At 35.3% G+C, this 21,072-nt stretch overlaps 1 long non-coding RNA gene across 2 annotated transcripts in view; it reads left to right on the top strand.

The window, feature by feature from the left end:
* The window catches only part of LOC141585164 (uncharacterized), a 458,381-nt gene that overhangs the window by 113,709 nt on the left and 323,600 nt on the right, over positions 1-21,072 (top strand). For both annotated transcript variants that reach the window (XR_012518530.1, XR_012518531.1), the window contains exon 3: positions 6,738-6,862. This is a non-coding gene — a long non-coding RNA (uncharacterized LOC141585164). The remainder of the gene's footprint in view (positions 1-6,737; positions 6,863-21,072) is intronic.

Here is a 21,072-nt window from a genome sequence, read left to right as displayed (position 1 = left end):
CACACTCCCAAGACTAAGCCAAGAAAAATTTGAAACCCTGAATAGACGAATAACAAAGTCTGAAGTCAAGGCAACAATTAATAGCCTACTGACCAAAAAAACTGCAGGTCCAGATGGGTTCACAGCTGAATTCTACCAGATGTACAACGAAGAGCTGGCACCATTACTGTTGAAACTATTCCAAACAATACAAAAAGAAGGAATCCTGCCTAACTCTTTCTGTGAGACCAACATCATCCTCATACCAAAATCTGAGAGAGATACAACTAAAAAAGAAAACTACAGGCCAATATCCATGATGAGCATTGATGCAAAAATCTTCAATAAAATACTGGCAAACCAAATCCAACAACACATCAAAAAGCTTATCCACCACAGTCAAGTAGGCTTTATCCCGGAGATGCAAAGCTGGTTCAGCATACACAAGTCTATGAACATAATTCACCACATAAACAGAACCAAAGACAAAAACTACATGATTATTTCAATAGATGCAGAGAAGGCCTTCAACAAAATTCAACAGCCCTTTATGCTAAAAACTCTAAATAAACTAGGTATTGATGGAACATATCTCAAAACAATAAAAGATATTCATGACAAACCCACAGCCAATATCACACTGAATGGGCAAAAATTGGAAGCATTCCCTTTAAAAACTGGCACTAGACAAGGATGCCCTCTCTTACCACTTTTATTCAGTATAGTATTGAAAGTTCTAGCCAAAGCAATTAGACAACAAAAAGAAATAAAGGGCATTCAGTTAGGAAAAGAAGAAGTCAAATTGTCCCTATTTGCAGATGACATGATCGTTTAGAAGACCCTATTATCTCAGCCCAAAACCTCCTCAAGCTAATAAGCAACTTTGGCAAAGTCTCAGGATATAAAATCAATGTGCAGAAATCACAAGCATTCCTATACACCAATAACAGACAGAGAGCCAAATCATCAGTGAACTCCCATTTACAATTGCTAGAAATAGAATAAAATACCTAAGCATACAACCAACAAAGGAGGTAAAAGATCTCTTTAAGGGGATCTGCAAACCACTGACCAAGGAAATATGAGAGGAAACAGATGGAAAAACATTCCATGCTCATGGTTAAGAAGAATAAATATTGTCAAAATGGCCATACTGCTCAAAATAATTTATAGATTCAGTGCTATCCCCATGAAGCTACCATTGACCTTCTTCACAGAACTGGAGAAAAACACTTTAAACTTCATATGGAACCAAAAGAGAGCCCATATAGTCAAGACAATCCTAAGCAAAAGAACAAAGCTGGAGGCATCACGCTGCCTGACTTCAAACTATACTACAAGGCTGATGTAATCAAAACAGCATGGTACTGGTATCAAAATAGAGATATAGACCAATGGAGCAGAACAGAGGCCTTGAAAGGAACACCACACATCTACAACCATCTGATCTTTGATAAACTGGACAACCACAATCAATGGGGAAAGGATTCCCTGTTTAATAAATGGTGTTGGGAGAACTGGCTAACCATATGCAGGAAGCTGAAACTGAATCCCTTCCTTACACCTTATACAAAAATTAGCTCTTGATAAATAACACCATAAAAACCCTAGAAGAAAACGTAGGCAAAACCTTTGGGACATAGGCACAGGCAAGGACTTCATGACTAACAACCAAAAGCACTGGCAATAAAAGCCAAAATAGACAAATGGGACCTAATTAAACTAAATAGCTTCCACACAGCAAAAGTAACAATCGTTAGAGTAAACCGGCAAGCAACAGAATGGGAAAAATTTTTTGCAATCTACCAATTAGACAAAGGGCTAACATCCAGAATCTACTGGATGTTAGCAGTAAAGAACTAAAGCAGATTTACAAAAAAAAAACCAAACCCATCCAAAAGTCGGCAAAGCATATGAACAGACACTTTTCAAAAGAAGACAAATATGCAGCCGACAAACATAGAAAAACATGCTCATCATCTTTTGTCATTAGAGAAATGCAAATCAAAACCACATTGAGATACCATCTCATGCCAGTTAGAATGGCGATCATTAAAAAATCTGGACACAACAGATGCTGGAGAGGATGTGGAGACAAAGGAACACTTTTGCACTGTTCATGGGAGTGCAAATTAGGTCAACCATTGTGGAAGACAGTGTGGCGATTCCTCAAGGATCTAGAAATAGAAATTCCGTCTGATCCAGCAATCCCATTACTGGGTATATACCCAAAGGATTATGGATGAACCTAGAAACCATCATTCTCAGCTAACTGACACAAGAACAGAAAACTAAACACTGCATGTTTTCACTCACAAGCAGGTGATGAACAACGAGAGAACACTTGGGCACAGGGAAGGGAACAATACTCAGCGCTAGATGGGTGGGTGGAGGGGAGGGAAGTGGAGGGATAGTGGTGGAGAGGTGGGGAGGATGGGGAGGGATAACACTGGGAGAAATGCCTGATGCAGGCGACAGGTGGTGGGGGGATGGTGACAGCAAACCACCATGGCATGCATGTACCTATGTAACAGTTCTGCAGGATGCAGGACATGCACATGTACACCAGAGCCCAAATACAATAAAAAATAGGCCAAAATAAAACCCCTGTGACACAAGTTTCCTTATATAATAAACCTGCATATGTACCCCTGAAAGTATAATAAAAGTAAAAAAAAAAAAAACAAAAAAAAAAAACTTCAGATTCCTCTGCTTCTCCATTGACTTTCCAAGTTATATGATCTGTGGGAACACAGGCTAAATATTTTTTTTCCAATTGCCTGGATGATATTTGTATACTTTAATTTGAGAACCAGTGTGTTAGGTAATAAAGATCAGTAATTTTGGCGAGGTAGTTTTCTATTAATGAAACACATATTGGACATGTTTTAGCTTTCTAAACTTGCATAATGAAATATCACAAATTTAGCAGGAGAAATGCTTTATTAACTCTAACCCTTTATTTAGTTTTGTAGGTCAGAGTTGCAGGCATGGTATAACTGGGTTCTCTGTTCAGTGTTGTCTAAGAATGAAATCAAACTGTTAGCTGAAGAGAGTCTCTGGGGAAAAATTCACTTCCATACTCATTCAGGTTATTGGAAGAATTGAGTTTCTTGTGGATGTATGATACAGTTTGGCTCTGTGTTCCCACCCAAATCTTATCTCAAATTGTAATCCCCATGTGTCAAGGGAGGAATCCGTTGGGAGGTGATTGGATCATGTGGGCAGTGTCCCCCATGCTGTTCTTGTGAGAGTGAGGGACTTCTCATGAGATCTGATGGTTTTGAAAGTGGCAGTTTTCCCTGTGTGCTCTCTCTCCTGCTGTCATGTAAGATGTGCCTTGCTTCCCCTTTGCCTTCTGCCATGCATGTAAGCTTCCCGAGGCTTCTCCAGTCTTGCAGAAATGTGAGTCAATTAAACCTTTGTTTATAAATTACCCAGTCTCAGGTAGTATCTTTATAGCAGTGTGAAAATGGATTAATACAGAGAATGGATACCAGTAGAAGAGTTGGAGCCCACACACAGAATCCCTACTGGGGTACTGCCTAGAGGAGTGCTGAAAGGAGGGCCACCATCCTCCAGATTCCAGAATGGTAGATCCACTGACAGCTTGCACCATGCACCTGGAAAAGCCATAGGCACTCAACATGAGCCAATGTAAGCAGCCTTGGGGACTCTACCATGCAGAGCCACAGGGCCAGAGTGGTCTACAGCCTTGGGAGTCTAGCTCTTACATCAATATGCTGTGGATTTCAGACATGGCATCAAAGGAGATTTCAGAGTTTTAAGATTTAATGACTGTCCTGCTGTGTTTTGACCTTGCATGGGGCTTGTGGCCCCTTTGGTTTGGCCAATTTCTTCCATTTGTATTGGGAAGACTTACCCAATGCCTGTACCCCCATTGTATCTTGGAAGCGATTAACTTACTTTCGATTTTACGTGCTCATAGGCAGAAGGATCTCACCCTGTCTCAGATGAGACTTTGGACTTGGACTTTCGGGTCAATGATGGAATGAGTTAAGACTTTGGGGGACTTTTGGGAAGGCACGGTTGTTTTTGAAATGTAAAAGGGACATGAAATTTGGAAACGATCAGGGATGGAATGATATGGTTTGGCTCTGCATCCCCACCCAAACCCAAATCTCATCTCAAATTTTAATCCCCACTTGTTGAGGGAGGGACCTGGTGTGAGGTGATTGGATCATAGGGATGGTTCCCCCATGTTATTTTCATGATAGTGGGGCTTTCTCCTAAGATCTGGTCCTTTGATTAGTATCTGGAATTTCCCCTGCTTTCTCTCTCTGAGTGAGGATTATTCTGGCTCCTTCTACTTTCTTATCCCTTCCAATAAACTATGCACAATGAGTATATGCAATTCAATAGGCTCTCAGCAAATAATTTAGTCCTGTTCAGTTAAGAACTAGATATTTTGACATTTGAAAATCAGCACCTTTTTTTATTTTTATTTTTATTTTTATTTTTTGTAAAATGTCATGGTCACTCTAAAATTAGGGCTACCACTAGAATCCTGTTACATGAAGACCATTTATTTTTTGTGCTTTATTAACATTAGTAGCTTTTCTAATCTTGAGCTGGTAGTTTTCAGAGCAAGAGGGAAACGAATATTATACTCACATGAGGAGAGCAGAACCTTGCTTGTATTAATCACAATTAATATCACCAAATATTGACTGTGATATTTTTAAATTGTCAATCCCAATCAGTCTTCTGACTCTTGCAATAGTTAAGTCCTGAATAGTAAGTTTAAAACTAGGGAGTGATCCTTTAAAGTTGACTTCAAGATAAAAATAAATGCTTTAAAGATTAATTTATATAATGACCCAAATCATATTGAGAGGAGGAATTAGTATATTATACCTGGGGGATAAAATTGATAATACTTTGGCTTTTAAAAAATAATGTCGATCATGGCTATGGTGAATATCAAGGAAATTTTAATGAACCCTACAAATGAAACATACTGTCTGTTACATTGTATTTCCAGAATTACAGACTAGTTTCCAGAAAGTAACTGCTTTCTAATGTGGTTTAGACTCACAATAAAGGCGCTTGAGTGCAGGAAAAAGCATAGAAGTTGGTGGAATTAGGCGTTTATTCTTCTAATTAGCCCAATGAATCCTAATAATTCCACTTCTAGATCCCCTGATAAAATCCACTTTTTTTTAAATCCCAGAATTTAATTTTCCTATATAAGGTAATGGCAAAATTATTTTTAAACATTCAGTGTTACCTCAACTACTTAATCTTTGTATGATTTCTGTTTCAAACTGCTGTTGGTTAATATCAATGAGCCATACACGTTACATTGAGAGGTGCTCTATTTCATACCATCCATCACTTATTACCAGTGCTGTTTCATCTCAGTACTTCATTGCTTATCCTATTAAGGGTAAGATTCTGCAGCATGCTATGATTGCTTGCCTTTAATTTTTACATTGCTTAGATAATCATGGCTTCTTAATATGAAAATCTGAACCCTCTGTCCATAACTCAGTTCCATCAGATCATGCTGATCTTTGTGTATAAGTAAAATTGCTGCAATGAAAGTCTTCTTTGAGCTCACTTTTTCCCATTGCTCTTTTCTCTTTCTTTTCCCATTTCATGGTCCTTTTCTTCTGTTAACATTTGAACTACATTAGGGGCTTGTTTTTCTTATCTATTGTGTTCTAAAACCTCCTTCCACTATGCTGAAATCTTCTTGAGTATAGAAACTCCATATTATTAATACCTACATTTGTCTTGTTTGTTAGTTACTTAAACTATAAGCACCCAATAACTGGCTTTGTATTATATAAATGTATAAGTAAATTCTATTTCATAGATGATAGAAAAATGAATAAGTGAATAGCATTGGTCGCTATTACTTACATGGCAAAAATTTATTTTATGGTATATTCAGTATCACTGAACCCTTGGCAGACATGAAAACTGTAAGTCCCTTTGCCTGTTTTAAATTTTGTATTTAATGAATCAGTATGAAGTCAGCTTATACAGCCACACACAGCTTACACTTCCATACAAAGTTAAAGAATAGCTCTCCTAGGAAATGTTTCTTGACTTATTCCACATGAGCTGAGTAGGGAGGCTTTCCTATGTGCTCCTCAAGTCATTGATTTTTTATCATTATGTGATTATATGGTATGCTTCTGTCTTCAGTACTTTGATTTACTCCTGTATCCTTAGTCTCTATCTGAGTATCTGATCCATAACAGGTACTCAGTATATACATAGGGAATGACTAAAGAGAATTTAGAGTATCACAGAATCTAGGAACGACCATATCAACTCACCCTCTTTATGAAAATATGTTCTGTACTATTGCAGGATAGAAATTGATCATGGATTGAGTTTGAACTTTAGTACGGCGATGATACTCATTATCATAGATTAAGGTTCATTAGTGATGATGTGGACAAATGAGCTTAATCAGGAACTGTTTTCTGGATCAGTGATCCTCAAAAGAACATTTCAAGTAGGAGAAGAATAAGAGAACGCCTAGAACATGCACTTGGGAAGACTAAAAATGTTCAGATAAAACATACCGAATTTGGTATGCTTGCCCAAGAAGTTACTTTTTTCTGTAATAGAAAACAGCTGAGGGACATTTTTTAAAACACTCCCCAAAACCTAAAAATTATTGAGATGATCATGGAGTAAGAGAAGCAGGAATGTTTATTTCTCATTCCCAAAGTACATCTAAGGGCATTCAAAATGCTATTTTATTCTTTGACTTTCAGTAACTCCTAACTTACAGTCAGGAGCCAAAGTGGTGGACAGCCTGGCCCTGACTGTGAAGGCATTGCTGTGTGCAGAAATGTACCATCTAGATCCCTCAGCACCACCTCTCTGCTTCAATGATGAGGTAAGGCAGAGCACTAAGTCCTTATTGGGATGGTAATTATAAAGGTGTTTTACTCTCTGGGCAAAATGGTCTCCACTAACATTGGAATCAGTTTTTGAATTCAGACACATGATGTGACTTTGAAAAAAAAATTGATGCTTATTGTATTTCAGTTTTCTTTACTTGAACATAATGGAAAATCATCTTATTTTTCTATCTGTTCTAAAAAGATGAAATAGTCAGATTTACTCCACCCAGGAGCCTGAGTGTTTGAGTTTGAATACCAATTCTGCCATAGTAAGCTGTGTTTTCTTGAGTCAGCCACTGACTCTCTGCTTTAGTTTAATCATTTTTAAAGTGGAAATATTCATGGTACCTACCTCATGGCATTGTGGTGATGGTTACATGCATTGATACATAGTGAGTGCTTAGCAAGTACACCAGGTCAAAAGAGTCACTGACAGTGAGTAACTAAGTAAGCCTCTAGAGTTCTTCTCATTTATAGAGCAAGAGCTTCTGAATCATTCACCAGAGATTCCTCTTCGAATGAAACGCCCAATGGGGGCACAGGTTGTAGCAACTCTCCTACTAGATTCAGCACTCATGTTAGCTAGGGCTTTCTAGGCACTGCTACCCTTACGGAGGTCTACCTTTAATCATCATTCTCTTTTCCCTGTGGACATTTGTCTTGTGTCTAGAAAACCAGGCGATCTTCCCAGCCTCCTCCAAGCATCTAGTCTAATCAGCTTTATGATATTGCTGCTAGCTTACCTCTAGCTGCTGTTGCCCTGGGTTTGATACACTTCCTCTGATCCATATGACTCTCATCATGGCTCTTACTTAGCACTGTAGCTTACATTTTCAGGTAGGCTACTGAGAGTTATGTTGATTATTGGTCAGGGAATCAAGCAAAAATAATTGGGATGTTTGGAAATTGATCTGAGAACTTGGACTTAGTAGTTGTTATATCTGAATTAAATAAACTTGGTAACTCTAAGCCCTGCACTGCTTCTTGAAAGAAATAATTATTTTAGAGCTATTATATTATTGCTACTAAAACAATAATAGGCATCATTTATGAATGTCTTCTATATGATAATTAGGATGCCATTAATTCCACAGCAACCCCAGAAATTAGATGTCATTATCCAGTTTTCAGAAGTTAACAGACTCAGATTAAATAATCAGTTGAGATATAACTAGTTAGCAGCATGTGTGGGATTTGAAGCCATTTGTTTCTTGTTACAAACCAAGTCACCAGTAAGAAACAAGGAAAATATTTTGTTGAAATCTTTATCTTTCCAGTGGACTCTATGGGATCTCATTAACCGCATTTTCTTCCCAGTGATGTGTTTAAAAGTTCTTCTTCTACAGATGTACTTCAGATCCAAGGCCCTGTGAATTAGTTGATATGAATCAAATCAAATGGTTTTAGCCAACAAGCTCCCAATAAGAAAAGAGCTGTCTGGTAGATGAAGCAACTACTAGAGAAGGCAGGACATAGGTAATTAATTTCCTATGACTCTAACCCAAGAAAAAGAGCCAGCTCAAGTGTGGATTATTAATTAGACAAAAACCATCCCCCTAATAATTGTATATGCCATTATTTTCATTAGGTATTTTTCATTGATTAGCAATTGATTAGTTAATTGTTTATACATCAAGTATCAGAGTTATATTTACATTGTACCAAGCTCTCAATTAGGTAATATAAGCAATATAATATATTCCCTTTTATAAGTAATATAAGTAATATATGCCCTTATATTCTACCAGAGACAAGATGGACAATAAGCAAACAAATATATCAGTGATGGTAAATGTTATAGGAAAAAAAATTAAGGAGGTAATTCTTTGAAAAGAGAAAATGATGAAAATGTAAATAGATTGGACAAGCACAGCTTATGACATCACTAAGGCCTGAAAAACATTTTTCATAATGCAGAATATTCCACTGGTAAGCTCTTATGGAGACTGGGAAGATAAGGAGAATCCAATAAAGGAAGCCAAAAAGGAACAAATATAAATATTTTGACCTAGATGTTAAATGAAAACTATATCGGGAAGAATGAAGCAATAAACTGGTGATAGGTTTAGTAGAATGAAAGCTGAGCATTGGTCATTGGATTAATCAGTGCAGAGGTCACTGGTCATTTCTTCACTATGCTGGGAGCAAAGAAATGATTTGCATTTCTCTAATGATAAGTGAAGATGAGCTTTTATTCATGTATTTGTTGGCCATGTAAACATCTTCTTTTGAGAAGTGTCTGTTCATATCCTTTGCCCACTTTTTGATGGAGTTGTTTGCTTATTTGTAAATTTCTTTAAGTTCTTTGTAGATTCTGGATATTAGCCTTTGTCAGATGGCTAGATTACAAAAATTTTTGTCCATCCTTTTATCCCTAGTGTGAAACCCACTTGATCGTGGTAGATTATCTTTTTGATAATCAGTATATCTTTTGATATCTGAGTTTCTCACCATTAACTATGATATTAGCTGTAGAATTTGTTGGTAGATACTCTTTTTTTTTTTTTTTTTTTGAGACGGAGTTTTGCTCTTGTTACCCAGGCTGGAGTGCAATGGCGCGATCTCGGCTCACCGCAACCTCCGCCTCCTGGGTTCAAGCAATTCTCCTGCCTCAGCCTCCTGAGTAGCTGGGATTACAGGCACGCGCCACCATGCCCAGCTAATTTTTTGTATTTTTAGTAGAGACGGGGTTTCACCATGTTGACCAGGATGGTCTTGATCTCTCGACCTCGTGATCCACCCGCCTCGGCCTCCCAAAGTGCTGGGATTACAGGCGTGGTAGATACTCTTAATCAAGTTGAGGAAGTTCCCCTGTATTCCTAGTTGACTGTTAGTTTTTGTCATAAGTAGGTGTTGGGTATGTCAAATTCTTTTTTACCATTTATGGATAGGTTCATGCGATTTTTCTTTTTTAGTTTTTTGATATGATGACATACATTAATTGATGGGTGGATGTTGAAGCAATCTTGAATAGTTAAGATAAAAGGCACTTGGCAGTAGCATATCATTCTTTTCATACAGGGTTGGACTTAATTTTCTAATATTTTATGGAAGTTTTTTTACATCTATGTTCATGAGGTACATTACTCTATAGTTTTCATTTCTTTTAATGTCTTTGCCTGGTTTGGGTATTAAAGTAATGCTGGCCTGGTAGAATGAGTGGGTAGTATTACCTTGTTTTTATCTTTTGGGAGAGACTAGAGAAATCCAACTTCCCTTTCATGGGGAAAAGGTGGGATATTCACTCCCTTCTCTGCCTAATTTGTTTCCATGAAAAAAAATTGTATCCACTGAAATTTGTTTTCCTTTCTCATTCTAAACAACTTTGAAAATGAACACCATCATTATTTGCTAAACCCAATGTACATGATTCTGAACTGTAATTTTAAGTGAGTCAAAAATATTTCACTATTAAAAAGAAAATCTGAACATTAAGTGTCCATTCAAAAATCTGGGAAGACTCATCTAGTCTGCTCAAGTGATTTTATACCCTTTAACTCAGCCCAAGGGATCTCAGAAGTGAGTCAAGAAGATATAAATATAGCTCAATGTTAGCAAGTTCCTTCGGTAACATTCTTAATTAATTTTAAATCGCTTATCTCTCTGCTGAAATTACACCCTGTACCATCATCCAGTAAAAGTTGTTTTCACTGGATTTGGAAATGGATTTTTTTCCACCCTGACTTTTAGAACTCAGGACACTGAGGATTAAGTCAAAGGGTGGGTCTTGATTTTACCACCGTTAGTTAGTCCAGTCTGTACCATGCCTTTCTTGATATTCCCTGTCTTCTCTTTCTTAATTAAAATGCTTATACTGAAGACATTCATGTTGCAGTATCAACCTGCCCTAGACGGTGTCTTTCTCCACGGTCTTGGTGTCTAAACGGCTCTTTGACTAGGTTTTCCAGAAACCAACAAATAAGATAACAGAAGTAAATTGACAATTGTAAAATTTACAGAAATATAATTTTTAAAATTTATCATGCTAGCCAGAAGAATAATGCCTAGAATCAGTTCGATCTCTTTAGATCCAAGTCTAAGCCCCAGGACTTATTTTAAAGACATGTATGTGTCTTTTGGAATCCTAAGGGGGAGATAAATGTAGCTGGAATTGAAGAAGGATCTAGTTAATAAATTAAAAATCCATGGGAACTACGTGTTTCATCAATGTTTGTCTTTTCAAATCTGTGTCTCTTCTTATAGGTGTTTTTCTCTGCTTTTCCAGTCACTCTGTGATGACTGCCTGGCAGTTGTTGCAGTTCAAGGGTGATAATTAATCACACCCCTTTCTCCCTATGGAAACCAATTTTAAAGATGTAGGAATCAGACAGATGAAGATAAAAATGTTTATTCCTAATAAGGCTGGATTAGAGAATGTAAGTTCAATTTAAGGCCAAATGGACTTTCTGCTATTTTACTTCCTAAACTAAACTCTCTCAGAGATACAAGTCTCATCCCTTCAGGGACAGAGTCTTTCCCAGAAACTTACATGAAGGAAAAGACAAGACAAGGAGATTCTAGGGAGAGGAGCTACAAGATTTTATCTCTGCTCAATAGAAATCTAAGGAACAATGAAGGCCAATCTCACTATCTAACCATGCAGCTACCATGGCACATGTATACCTATGTAACAAACCACATTCTGCTCATATACCCCAGAACTTAAAGTATAATAAAAATAAATTATAAAAATAAATATAAAAAAACAAAAAAGTAATGGGTGAAAGAAGACACTGAAAGTGTTACTCTGGAAAAAGTTACCTGTGAGAACAAAAGGGCATGCATTTCTTCTCGAAGCAATCATTTAATCTTATTTTTATAAACTTGTTGAAAGAAAAATCATAGTTACTTAGTTTGAATCAGTTGTTTTCAGTTTCAGTCAGTGAGGGTGTCAAGTAGATGTACTATACAGGACAAATGTCACTGCCAGAAATGATCTTCATTGGACCTGGGGCCATGACCCCAAAAAAAGCAAAAGTTTGAGCTCAGCAGACTCCTTGAAAATGTCTAATACATGCCTCTGCTAGCCACAAATGAAGAAATCACTTCTTTGGTCACTTCGCATATTCATATAATTAGTTACTTATAGGAAAAGTGCAAAAATAATACAACAAACTCCCGGGTTCATCAATGGTTTACATATTTTCCCAGTTGCTTTATCGTTTTTCTCTCTGTATGTGTATCTTTCTGAAATATTTATTTCTGAAACTTAAAAGGTGGTTGGAGATACTATATACCTTTGTTACTATTCAGTGTGTTTTTCTTAAGAAAAATAACATTCTTTAACAGAACCAAAGAATAGTTACCATAATCAGGAAATTTAACATTAATATAATACTATTATTTAACCTAGAGTTTATATTAAAATTTTTTTTAAATTCACAATAACATTCTTTATAGCATTTTTTTCTCCAGAATATAATTTCCTTCAGGATTCTATATTGCATTTAGCTGTCAAATCTCTTGTCTCCTTTAATGTGGAACAGTTCTTTAACCTTCCTTTGGCTTTCTTGAACTTGACATTTTTGTGGTGTACAGGCAGTTATTTTGTAGAATGTCCCTGATTGTTGTCTGATGTTTCCTTGGAATGAGATCATGCATTTTTGGTCAGGAGAATCACTGCTGAAGTAAGGCTGTTTTTCTTAATCCATTATATAAGGAGGCCTATGATGTCAGTTTCTCCCAATTAGCTTTGATTAGTTGGCGAAAGTGACAACTGCCAGGCTTTTCTACTGCAAATTTTCTATTTTTTTTCCTCTTTATTAATGCATAATATATGAGAAGACATTTTGAGATGATACAAGTTTCCTGTTTGTAATCAAATTTTCACCTACTTGTTTTATCATCTTCTGGTTCTTTCTATCCTCACTGCTATGTATTTATTAGCATTCATGCTATTGCAGAGAAGAGTTTTTCCTTTCCCCCTAGATATTTTATCTGCTCACCCTATTTTTATGTATATGGCCTAGTTCACTCTTATTTTATGAAATTGATTATAACATTTACTATTGCTATTTATCTCCATGTTTAAATTATTCAAGATCTGGCCAGTAGGAATCCCCTCCAACCAACTCTTGGGTCTCTTTATTATGGCCTCATCATTTTTATGTACTATAAAATATTTTGCTGCAGCAAGATAATCAATTTATATTTTTCCCGCCCTAGTCCTGCACATAATAAGCCAGTTTCCTTTTAATGGAGAGTGTTGTTTAAACAAGCTCATTGCAATTGGTGTGTCATTGTTTCTAAAAGAGCTAAGAAAAAGATAAATGTAGAAATGTATGTCTCTATAAATTATACATTCAATATATTGAATGTATATTATACATTCAATATAAATTATACATTGAATGTAAATTATACATTCAATATTTAATATATTGAATATACATTCGTATATTCAATATGTTAAAAACTATGGGTACATACTGATATAATTTCAATCCAACACCAGAGAGTATACTTTAGTATTTGTTGTTTCTGTATTTATATAAAATACCACTGTGAGCAACAAAACTTCAGAGTTCAATATTTATTGTCAGAGTTTTTTGGTAATATTTATATAAGTGAAATGTACAAATTTTATGTGTTCAATTTGATAGAGTTTGACAAATAAGTTCACCTATGTAGTCTACATCTTATTAAGGCACAGAATATTTTATTTGTCCTAAAATGTTCTTCATTTCTCTTCCTAATTTTTTTCACCGTATATTAGTTTTACCTGTTCTGGAACTTCATGTGGATGAAATTATAGTTTGTATGTGTATGGCTTCTTTTTGCTGAACATGTCTATGAAATGTATCCATGTGTTTTGTGAAATATCAGTGTAGTAGTTCACTTTTTTATGGCTACTAATATTCCATTGGATAAATACACCATATTTTAAAAATCCATTCTTCAATATTTGAATAGTTTTTATACACTTGCTATAAACCATACTTTTTAAATTTTCCTTGTGTGTGTAATTATGAGTGGAATTGCTAAGTCATAGAATAGAATATGTTTAACTTTATGAAAAACTGCCAAGCTATTTTACAACATTGTTTAATCATTTTCCATTCCTACCAGCAGTGTTTGATAGTTCACTTGCTCTACAATGTCATCAATAGTTGATATTGTCAATAATGTTGATTTTAGCCATTTCTGATGCATGTTATGGAATTTCATTGTGGTTTTAATTTCTATTTTCCTGGTGATTGATGATGTTGAGTATCTTTCATATACGAATTAACCATTCATATATCTTCCTTTGTGAACTAGGTATTCAGTTTAGTTCTTTTTAAAAACTTTCTACCATGTATGCATTCTAATTACAAGCCCTTTGTCAGATATACATAGTGCAAATATTTTCTCACAATCCATGGATTGCCTTTTTATTTTCTTAATGATATATTTTGATAAGCAGACATTTGAAGTTTTGACACTCTAGGTTATGCATTGTTTTCATTTTATGGTTATTGCTTTCTGTGTGCTGTCCAAAATGCCATTGCCTATCCAAAGTCATAACTTCCTACATTTTATTCTAGAAGCATTTTATATTCAGCTTCTATATTTAAACATATGTTACTCTCTAGAATCAGTTTTGGTATATACCGTGAGGTAGGGGTTGAGCATCTTTCTATTCCGTGTAGATATCCAGTTCTTCTAGCACCGTTTGTTGAAATACTTTAATTTCCTCCATTGCAGTTGTATTGGTATCTTGGTCAAAATTTAATTAATTGTGTATGTGTAGATCTATTTCTAGACTCTGTTCCTTCATGATCTTATACCAAGATTCTTTATACTGTCTTGATCAGTGAAGCTTTATAGTAATTCTTAAAAATTGCTATAAAAAGTGTAAATCCCTCAACAATTTTTTTTATTGTTATACTTTATGTTCTGGGATACATGTGCAGAACATGCAGGTTTGTTACCTAGCTATACATGTGCCATGGTGGTTTGCCGCACCCATCACCCTGTCATCTACATTACATATTTCTCCTAATGCTATCCCTCCCCTAACTTCCACCGCTTGCTTTCCCCCCTCCATCCCCTCACCCCCCGACAGGCCCCAGTGTGTGATGTTCCACTCCCTGTGTCCATGTGTTCTTATTGTTCAACACCCACTTATGAGTGAGAACATGCCGTGTTTGGTTTCGTGTTCTTGTGTCAGTTTGCTGAGAGTGATGGTTTCCAGCTTTATTCATGTCCCTGAAAAGGATATAAATGACATGATTGTATACTGAGAAGACCCCATTGTTTCAGCTGAAAATCTCCTTAAGCTGATAAGTAATTTCAGCAAAGTTTCAGGATATAAAAAACAATGTGCAGAAATCACAAGCAGTCCTATAATAGTCCAGTAATAGCAAGTCAAATCATCAGTTAACTCCCATTCACAATTGCTACAAAGAGAATAAAATTACCTAGGAATACAACAAACAAGGGATGTCAAGGACCTCTTCAAGGAGAACTACAAAATACTGCTCAAGGAAATAATAGAGGACACAACAGATGGAAAAACATTCCACGCTCATGGTTAGGAAGAATCAATATTGTAAAAATGGCCATACTGCCCAAAACAATTTATAGATTCATTGCTATCCCCATCAAGCTACAGTTTGCTTTCTTTGGATAATTGGAAAAGAAAACACCTTAAATATATTCTTTTTAAAGATTGTATTGGCTAGCCTAGGACCATTAGGTTTTGATTTTTTTTCTTTTTTAATTGCATTTTAGGTTTTGGGATGCATGTGAAGAACATGCACGATTGTTGCTTAGGTACACACATGGCAGTGTGATTTGCTGCCTTCCTCCCGATCACCTATGTCTGGCATTTCTCCCCATGCTGTCTCTCCCCAGCTCTCCACCCACCTCTGTCCCTCCCCTATTTCCCCCCAACAGACCAGTGTGTGATGCTCCCCTCCCTGTGTCCATGTGTTCTCATTGTTCATCACCCACCTATGAGAACATGCAGTGTTTGATTTTCTGTTCTTGCATAAGTTTGCTGAGAATGATGGTTTTCAGGTTCATCCATGTCCCTACAAAGGACAGGAACTCATCATTTTTGATGGCTACATAGTATTCCATGGTGTATATGTGCCACATTTTCCCTGTCCAGTCTATCATCGATGGGCATTTGGGTTGGTTCCAGGTCTTTGCTATTGTAAACAGTGCTGCATTGAACATTCGTGTGCATGTGTCGTTACAGTAGAACGATTTATAATCCTTAGGATATATACCCAATAATGGAATTGCTGGGTCAAATGAAATTTCTATTTCTAGGTCCTTGAGGAATTGCCGCACTGTCTTCCACAATGGTTGAACTAATTTACATTCCCACCAACAGTGCAGGTGTTCTGGTGAGGATGTGAAGAAATAGGAACACTTTTTTTTTTTAATTGTACTTTAATTTCTCAGGTACATGTGCACATGCAGGTTTGTTACATAGGTTTACATGTGCCATGGTGGTTGGCTGCATCCACCACCCATCATCTACATCAGGTATTTCTCCTAATGCTATCCCTCCACTATCCCCCCACCTGACAGTCCCCGGTGTGCGATGTTCCTCTCCCTGTGTCCATGTGTTCTCATTGTTCTACTCCCATTTATGAGTAAGAACATGTAGTGTTTGGTTTTCTTTTCTTGTGTTAGTTTGTTAAGTATGATAGTTTCCAGCTTCATCCATGTCCCTGCAAGGGGCACAGTGATTCACCCCTGTAATCCCAGCACTTTGGGAGGCTGAGGCGGGCAGATCATGAAGTCAAGAGATTGAGACTATCCTGCCTAACACAGTGAAACCCCGGTCTCTACTAAAAATACAAAAAATTAGCCCAGCATGGTGGCACACACCTGTAGTCCCAGCTACTTGTGAGGCTAGGAGAATTGCTTGAACCTGGGAGATGGAGGTTGCAGTGAGCAAGATTGAGCCACTGCACTCCAGCCTGGGTAACAGAGGGAGTCTCTGTCACAAAATAAATAAATAAATAAATAAATAAATAAGTAGGGTGGATTCATTGATGTCCAATTTCTCTCACTGTCATCATTTTCAATCCCATTACTGGGTATATACCCAAAGAATTATATATCATTCTATTATACAGACATATGAACACATATGTTTATTGCAGCACTGTTCACAATAGCGAAGACTTCGAACCAACCCAAATGCCCATGAATGATAGACTAGATAAAGAAAATGTGGCACATATACACCATGAGTTTTGATTTTTTAGAGTTAGAAATAGCTTGTCCATTTCTATTTTTTTAATATCTCTGTATTTATGTTTGGGTTTGCAATAAGCTTATACGTCAATTTGAAGAGAATTGATGTCTTTCAAATATTCAGCCATCTAACCCATGAAAATCTTATAACTCCGTATATTTGTCTTTTAAATTTTTTCCAAAGTACTTTTAGTTTTCAATAGAGGGCTTTCAGTATTTTTAAGGCAGCCCTATGTAATTAGTAATTTTAGCAATATAATCAAGAGAAATTATTAAAATTCCATTTTCAAAGTTTTCTGCTATGATACTGAAATACATGGATTTAAGGATTTTAATTCTTGTATCCTGTAATCTTAATACATTTACATAGTAGATATAATAGTTCTTTTAAATCCACTTAGAGTTGAGGATCTGGCATGCAGGACATATCTAAGCCCACTGCAAATTTTTTTTAAAATAAAGTTTTATTGAAACACGGACATGCCCATTCATTTACTTATTTCTATGGTTGCTTTAGCACTACAATAGAGTTGAATAGTTGCAATAGAGACCATAGATGTATATGGCCTACCTACAGAGTCCAAATACATTCTATCTGGCTGTTTGTGGAAAATGTTTGCCAACACATGCAAAGATTATCTACATATTTCATTATAATTTCTGTTGGAAAGTTTTTCTTCTGTCTTTCCATTATGCCTTCTGTTAATTTTATTTTTTATTCTTTTGCCATATTGTATTCACTGGCTATGACAGCCAGTATAATGTTAAATACAAGTAGTAAAAATGGCCATCCTTGCTCTGGCCCTATTCTGAGGAAAACATATTAACAATTTCATTATTTAGTATAATATTGACTGGAGACTTTCCATAGATATTCTTATGCTGAAAATTTTCTTTTTCAATTATAATTTGCTGAGAGTATTTTTAATCAAAAATGGAATTTTTATTTACCAAATGTTTTTTTCTTTATTGAGAATATCATTTTTACCATTCTTCTTTATGCTGGTAATAGTTTCCTTAATTACATTTTTGAAAGTTAAAGCAGCATTGAGTTATATGTATAAAATCTCAGTTGATAATAATGTACAATTCATTTTATATAAACTGTATTTGATTACCTAATATTTTTATGAGAATTTTAACATTAGGGTAAATGGCATTTTTAAAAAATACCCTTTTCTTGTAACACCTCTATCAGGTTTTGGTATTTTGGTTATACCAGTCCTATAAATCAAGGCAGTAATTTTGATAGCTTATAACTCTATTGTTTTCTTTTAAATTCAGATTTATCTCTGTCTTATAATTGGAGTTTTAAATTTATTTCCATTTAGTGTAATTATCAATATGTCTGAATGACCATTTTGGTCATTCTAAATTCAGACATATTGATAATTACATTATTTATTTATTCCATCTGTTCTTTCAACACAAAATCTGTTTGTTGATCTGTTCATTTGATTTTGCTGTCTCATAAAACAAATGTTTATTAAAATTCTATTGTAATTTGGGGGGGTTCTAAGCTCCACAATTTTTTATTTTATTGGTTGCTCTAGGGATTATAATATGCATCCTTTTTATAGTTTACTTACAGTGGATAGGTATGGCAGTTCACAAGAAATGTAAAAATCTGGTAATTATATGGCTTGCTTTAATCCCCTATACTTGTGATATTTTGAATAAATTGCCATATATATATAACCCTACAATGATTATTAAAATCTTTGTTTTAGAAAATCTTTAGGCCTCTAAAGAAACTAAGAAGAAAAATGTAGTTTTTATATTTACTCATAGATTCACTTTTTCTAATGGTCTTTATTCCATCCTGTACATACACATTTTCATGATATGTGAATACTCATTACTGGAAACAACAACTTTTAATATTTCTTATACTGTATGTCTGTTAGTTAAAAAAATTGAATTTTCTTATCTGAAAACTGTCTTAAATTTTTCCTTATAGTTTAAGGATATTTGCACTGAACACAAAATTCCAACTGATTACCCCATCCTCTGTGCTTAAATAATGATATTCCATTATGTTCAGACCTACATACACTATTTCTTATTAAGGTTATGCTGTCATTTGCCTGGTTTTCACCTGCATCCAATATATATCTTTTCTTGTTACATGTTTTCAAAATTTTCCCTTGATCTTTGGATTTTGCCAGCCTGACTGTGCTGTACCTCAGGATATTTATATTTATACTTTGAGGTTCAATATGCTTCCTGTATTTATAAGTTGATATTTTTGTTAGTAAGTTTGGATGATTTTTGACCATTATTTCTTTAAGAGTATATAAATCTTTTTCTTCCTCTCAGACTCCATAACACACATGGTACGCTTCATAATGTATTTCTACATATTACTGATGCTTTATTTTCTATATTTTTCTGTTCTTCAGAATAAATAAGAACTAGTAATAAATCATTAAATTTATCAACTCTTTCTTGTTCTGTATCCAATCTTAAGGCTGTCCAGTGGATTTTCATTTTATTTTATGTTATTATTAATTTATTTATTATTGATTTATTTTTAAGTTCCAGGGTACATGTGCAAGATGTGCAGGTTTTGTTGCATAGGGAAACATGTGCTATGGTGATTTGCTGGACCTGTCAACCCATCATTAAGGTGTTAAGCCCAGCATGCATCAGCTCTTTTCCCTAATGTTCTTCCCACCCCGCCCTCCATCAACAGACCCTAGCAAATAATGTGGGGGATTTCATTTAAAGCACACATGCCTGTGTCCCACTACCTCCACCATGGTGTTGAGCATCAATGTACATGTAATAGAAATCCATGTCCTCTATGAAAATTCAACTTCATAATCATTAAGTAATTTACTCTCCTTATTTCTTAGAAAAGAGCAGGTGAAAACAATGTTTCTTTCTAAGAACATAGGCCAACTCCTGCACTGAGATCAACTTACCTTAATTGTATCCACTTTGACAGAAAATACATATAACACACTTATAGAATATATGACTATATAACATAACACAAAAAAATACATATAACAACCAGAACAACATGTAAGGTCTTATATTTTGTTCATCTCTACAAATACACAATAAATGTATTCATTGAAGGAATTATTGAGTAAACAAATAAATATCATCTGAAGTATAATTTATACCATGTCAGATGTATCCCTGCAGGAACCATATTCCCTTTTCCTCTAGTAACAGTACTCTAAAGAATAAGGCATAGCACAAAGGAGTTGAAAGTGATTGTGGATTCCAACTCCACAGAATTAGAATTGTTGGTATTGATTAAGAACAACAAGAAAAAAATAAACTTGAGCTATTACTATATCTCTCCCAGAGATTTAGTTCATTTCTACTCAAACTGAAAAGGACTTGGATAAGAGATTGGACTCAATGATAAATGATTTTTAAGAGATACATTTATGTCTTGTCTTTGTTAACTATGTATGTGATATTAAATATTTCAAAACTATTGTATTATAATTTTTCATATTTTTAGGTTTCTAGAATAACATTTACATTTCTAAATACTATATATAATTTTGACAAACCAAATTTGCAATACATTTTAACTCTGATGTTGGTATTTGATCTATATTTGCATTCCCTGGTGTTCCCCAGTCCTCATTATTCAGATCAATGAGAATTGAGCTTTGTATAAAGTTAACGTTTACAAGGCACATTCTGAATGTTTCTGTATGAAGAAAATACTTGAAATCATGGAAGTATTCACATACATAAAATTAAGTTTTTTCCTAAGTGGATTTTGTATCCCTGAAATGAGGCAAATTGAAAATCATAAGGATATCAGTTTCTCTACTTACAGTAGTCATAGTATAGCCTATTTTTTGCTTTTCCAATGGATGAATATATCAGAAACTATCTGGATGTAAAAAATAGAATAGATGATCCCCAACATCATCATCCTACTCCAGACTTTACTTCCTGCCTCCCTGCTGAGAACCTCTGTTAATCAAAATATCATGACTCACCTCTAGCCAAAGTACCCCTCCCCATC

The sequence above is a fragment of the Saimiri boliviensis genome, chromosome 7 (genome assembly GCF_048565385.1).
Source record: "Saimiri boliviensis isolate mSaiBol1 chromosome 7, mSaiBol1.pri, whole genome shotgun sequence".
Taxonomy (NCBI): domain Eukaryota; kingdom Metazoa; phylum Chordata; class Mammalia; order Primates; family Cebidae; genus Saimiri; species Saimiri boliviensis.
This window is presented reverse-complemented; position numbering and strand designations above follow the sequence as displayed.